Genomic DNA, 6,000 nt, shown 5'->3' with positions numbered 1-6,000 from the left:
ATCACTAATCTTTGCATTATGTATATCATGCTACTGTGTAACCCACAAGTTCACAACTCTCTCTCTCTCTCAACTAAACCAGCAGCTCAGACAGTTTGAGAATAGTGCTTTTGTTCCTTGTGCTCACTCCTCGCTGTAACACACGTGGCAGATAGCCAGAAAACGTTTTCTAAACTGTATTCTATTCTACCCTGTCTCCTAGTGGTGGATAGAGGCATGAGAGCTACTCTCTAGATCCAGACTAGTTCAGATTGCTTTCCTGTGGTCCCTGGATTTGTCATGAGCTGGGGCAGGGTCGTTAGACGCTCCGTGAGTTAGTTTCCTATGTGTGTAATGCGACTTGAGTGCGAAGTGAATGAGTAACTTCACTCCAGGCTGCTAAAGATCGCCCGGCGTAGAGGACAGTCTCCACGGAGGTAAGCCTTAGTTCTCCGTTGGCTGCCCGCTGACCCACAGCACTCTGCGGGCACCTTTAGGAATGCACCCGTCAGGCTCTGCTTCCCCTCTGTTCCGCTAGACGTTGGCCCTCCTGGCTGTGGGTGTCATACTTTGTTTGGGTGTTTATATCACTCCCCTTCAGGGCCTAGCAGGGAGTGTGAGTTCAGTAAAGGTTTTTGAATGAGTAAGCACAGAATTGTGGAAGTATGTCTATTCTGCCATCCTGGTTATGGGGGACAAGAAGGCTACCCGACAAAGATTCTCAGTAGCCTTCTCCAGTATTCACACCTGTCAGAACTACATTCAACAGTGTGCCGAGGCCCGTTCAGAGTTTGCTCAACAGCGAGTTACTGAAACTGACCACGCAGGCGACTGCAGGAACCAGATGCTGGGCACTGCTGAGTGCCCAACAGGCATCAGCCCAGTTCATGTGAACACGTTATGGTAAATAGCCCAGTGTACTGGAGAGAAACTGGTGAGCAACACAGATGAATAACATTCTTCGTGGAGGTGGCAGAGGAGAGAACCTCTGCAGGGCATTGTTCGGCCTCTCCTACCTCTGGGAGACCTCAGTCAGTGTCTTGGAGAAGGCCAAATAGGCAAGCTAGTAAAAGGCTCTGCAGGAGGCTTCTCTCAGAATGGTGTCCATACCCCGGACAAAGTCTTTCTGTTCCAGGCCAGCCAGGAAATCCTGTTGAGCAAAGGGCAGGATCTGGCTCCAAGTGCCCTTCTGGACAAGACTTTATTTCACACCCCAGTGCCTGTAAACACCAACTCTCAGCACTTTTTTCCATATCACAAGTGAAAATGATGGACAAAGTGTTATGCATAGGGAAGTGGATTTGGGCTCAATTTAAATATTTCTATTTATATATCTGTCAACAGAGTTGTCAAACAATGAAATGAGACACTTGGGGGAATAATCAACCCCATCATTGCAGTTTTGAGCATAATCTGAGCAACCATGAATAACAGATATTTGAGAAATGGATTCGAGAGCACAGTCTTGGTGATCAGGCACACGTGATTCCAGCCTTACCATTTACTAGCTGTAATTCACGAACTACATGACTTGGAAGAATCAGTTTCACCTCCCTAAACCTCAGTTTCCTCTCTGCACAATGAGGATTATGAAACCACCTACCACAGAGGGTCGTTGGGAACATTGAATGAATGTCATGATGTGTGTAACACACCCAGCATAGTCCCTGACACATGGTAACTACTCAATCCCTGCTTTGTTAGTCTAAGTGGAATTAAGTTTTTTAAAAAAAAAAAATTAGTGTGGTTCTAACAGGGACCTAGTGTATAGCACAGGGAACTCTCCTTGATGTTATGCGACAGCCTGGAGGGGACGGGATTTTGAGGGAGAATGCATGCATGGATATGTATGGCTGAGTCTCTCTGCTGTCCACTATCACAGCATTGTTACCTGGCGATGCATGCTAAGTCTCTTCAGTCATATTTACTCTTTGCGACCCTGCGGACTATAGCCCTCCAGGCTCCTCTATCCATGGGATCCTCTGGGCAAGAATATTGGAGAGGGTTGCCTTGCCCCCCTCCAGGGGATCTTCCTGTCCCAGGGATCAAACCTACATCTCTTACATCTCTTGCATTGGCAGGTGGGTTCTTTACCACTAGCACCACCCAGGAAGCTCCTACTCCAGTACAAAATTTAAAAAAAAAAAATTTTAATAAAATGAAGAGAAAAAATTAGTGTGCTTTTTATTCTTATTTTAGGGTAGTGGAAGGGATTTCTGCACTAGATAGATTGTTGAACAAAAGTTTTAGGGCAGAGAAGAAAGAAAGTGAAAGAGAGAGGAAGGAGGAGAGAAGGAAAGAAGAAAAAAAAAACAAAGCTAAAACTTTTAACAAGACCCCCAAACATAAAACAGATTGAAGTAGAATTGCTTCAGTTAATCTGCCCTCGCATGTTTCTCCACCCTCTCCCTCCACCTCTGTCCTTTGCATGATCGTCAGTAGGGGCAGCATTCGGATCGTTTTAGGGCTGCCACTGCCCCAGGACAGCAGTGGTGTCTTCTTCACGCACAGTCAACATCGTCCCCTGGGGTCAGGCAGCTCTGACTTAAATCTGGGCCACAACTCTCACTGTTCCTGCGACATCAGGAGAAGAGGAGGCCACAGAGAGAGGCTGGAGAGCCCACACCCGAGTCTGCCATACTCATCATGGGCTCATCACACAGAGGGCTAGTCGGAAGACTTCTTTGTTCTGGTGTTTCACAGTCTGTCTCTACCGCCCCACTGGCATCTCCTTGAGGGCATGAGTCAGCTGTCTCTTCTTTGTACCCTTCCACCACCGCTATAACACTTTGTAGTCAATGAATGTTTCTCTGGTTGCTGGCCTGATAGCTGCTCATTTCTAGCAGCTCTGTCTCCCAGAGAAGCAAAACTGCCTCGTCATGAATCTTTGACTCTTCATCATAAAAATAGGGGAAGGAAACATTACATAACCGTGTTATACAATTGAAAACAATTTTACAGCCAGTGACACACTCCCTTTACAACAGTGACTTGCCCAATGTTGCAACATTCCAGAATGTCCTCTTGTTTCTTGAAAGGGAGGGTGGGGTCATGCCAATTCCCAGAAAGTACTTAAAGCAAACCAAAGAACAGGTCACATTACCTTGAGTCTAAATTTTAACTTCACAGTGTCATGCAGTAAGTTTATAGCAACATCAGGAGGAGAACCTGGGCCTTCTAAACTCCAGGAAGCACAATCCAGTGAATTTATCTCTAAATTACCAGGGCTTTCAATCTGTTTGTATTCTCCCTGTCTCTTAACAAAAGCAGACACCGAAACTTAGTATTTTTGAGTGATTGTTAAGCTCCTTGCTCTTTGCTTGTACTAGCTCACTTAATACACTGTTCTTAACTGAGAGATGGTTGATGAAGCTGATGGTGAGTGAGTTTGCCATGGTCTGCTGATGCTGATTGACTCTGGGTGTCTACACAACGAACTAGCCCTACTATTTTCTTTCCCCCACTGTGCGCTAGAGCTGTGTTCTTCTACCTGCTGTTTCCCAGATTTAAGCTTTGCCTTCCTGGTTTTCTCTTGTCTAAGAACTCCCCTCTGTCATCTTCACCAGGCTCCACCTGCAGAGCTACCCTTTTAAAATTTCCAGCTCAAACCGCACCTCTTCTGTAAAGCCTTCCTTGACTGCTTCTAAGCAGAACAACCTGGTTCCAATGCTGGCATAACTCTGTGTGTGTGTGAATTATCTATTGCTATTAATACACATCACCCTCGCCAAAATGAATCGGAATGCCGCAGTGTTGGGAGCATGTCTTTATGGTTTATTCCTATATCCTCATGCGTCTTACAGTGTGCTAACATTCATGTAGCTTCTCCATGAGTGTTAGATGGAAGGATGAGTAAAAAAGGAAACTTTCAAGGAGAAAAGGAGAGCAAGAGCTTTACTTCAATTAATTAAACTGCCAACAAATCTGAGAGGCAGGTATTAGTATCCTCATTTTCCTGCTGAGGCAGGCAAGACAGACACTATGACAGCACCAGAGCAGAGATCTGTCTGATTCCCAAGCTGGCATTTCCTTCTTTCTTTTAGAAGAAGAAAAGGTACATTCTTTGGGAAATGCAGTTGACGTTATCACGTGCAGAAGCGGTTAATGGAGATCAGAGAAAGAAGGGAAGGAAAAGAATAAAGGAAGAAAGCACATCAAAAATGAAGGAGGGTGGCATATTGTCAGCTCAAGGCAGAGAGGAGACACGCTTTCCCAGGTAGAAACCAGCTTAGCACCTATAAGAAGGTGCAAAGCAAGAAAGATTGTGGTGACATTTAGACAGGCTAGAATGACAACAGAATTGAACCCCAGATAATTGGACAAGTTTTCTTCAAAACTGTTTTGAGAGCCAGAAAAGAGTGAAGCGTAAAGACAGGGGCCTGCATCAGGCAAATGAAAAAGGATGATTTAAAGGTGGATGTCATGGCTCAGGAAGGGGATAGCTTGACCTCACTGTTTGAGAAGGGAAGTGCCTGGGAGGTCTGGCAGCCTGACCACTGAGTACATCTTCGGTGGCTGTTTGCGGTGGCATATGGCTGAGAAATGATGGCAGCCCCACAGTGATAGAAGGATGATCACGGATGGCATTTAAAGAGAGAGAGCAGGAAGCAGAGAGGAGCCAAAGGCCTCCACAATTACCAGTCGCCAATTGTGAAATTTATGCAGAGTGTTTACTCTTAACTGGTGAGAATTCACAGATGGTGAGAGGCACCAGGGGTCAGACAGTGCCCCCACAGCTAACTGCTTAGGAACCTGTGAGATATCACTTTAAATGTCAAGTATGGGAAAGGAAAGGATAATTGCAAGCATTATAGTGCAAGAAAGGGCTTGGGTTTAGACACACTGTAGTTTTCTCCTTAAGATAATTCATAATAGCCAAGTACCCACATTGCTAAAATTTAGAAGAATCTTACAAAGTCGACATGGATTAATTTAAAAGACTTTTAAATATGTAGGCAAGTCAGGGCTTCCCTGGTGTCTCAGAGATAAAGAATCCACCTACCAATGCAGGAGACATAGGTTCGATCCCCAGGTGGGGAAAATCTCCTGGAGAAGGAAATGGCAACTCACTCCAGTATTCTTGCATGGAGAATCCCATGGACAGAGGAGCCTTGCAGGCTGCCTCCCAGGGTGGGTCACAAAAGAGTCGGTCACAACTTAGCGACTACACAACAACAACAATGGTAAGCTGCATTTGGGAGGTTATACAGTTGGGCAGAAAAGGAGCCTTTCTTTCAAAAAGTTTTGCATCCAGAATGATACCGCTCCCACATACTAGTGTTTCCCTAAAGTGACTGAGCGACTGAACTGAACAGAAAATGTCTTGAATCCTCTGTTCCACTTGATTCTCAAATCTGTCGTAGAAGCGAGTCCATAAACCACCCACTCCCGAGAGAAACAGAGACCAAGACACAGAGAGGTCAGTGACTGTTAAGCAGAGAGTGGAGGAGGCACTCTGCCCTCCCGTTGTCTTAGCCCCTGTTTCCATAATCGTCCTCTAACCCTCAGCCCGACTGAGAGCTGAATCATTTCCAGAAAAGAGGGAGAGTGGGCAAAAACATAAATGCATAAATAAAACTGCTTAATGACTGTGTCCCATTTTTATACAGTGTCAGGAGTTTTGAAATGCCAGAATCACATGTTAAGGACGCTGGAACATCTGCATGATAGAGTTACACCCCTAATCACAGAATAGAGCTGCTGGAGAGGACATTTACTCCAACCCCTGCATTTTCTAGATAAGGAAATAGTCCTGGAGAAGTGAACACGCTGGGATGTCAGAGAGCTGGCCTGACTCTCAGAGGCTGTTTGGTTCATTGCTTTCCAATAGGCAATCTTTTTCATGGCACTTGGAATGTTTTTCCCCACATCTGCATATCTCTTGTATTACTCATTCTGTTCTTTTTTTTTTCCCCCCTAAAAGGCCCACATGATAAACTTACATATATATGTTAAGAGATCATATTCCTTACTGTTTACCAACCTTATTACAAATAGAAAATAGCCATGAAAATATATGCA

Source organism: Capricornis sumatraensis, chromosome 6, assembly GCF_032405125.1.
Source record: "Capricornis sumatraensis isolate serow.1 chromosome 6, serow.2, whole genome shotgun sequence".
NCBI lineage: Eukaryota > Metazoa > Chordata > Mammalia > Artiodactyla > Bovidae > Capricornis > Capricornis sumatraensis.
This window is presented reverse-complemented; position numbering follows the sequence as displayed.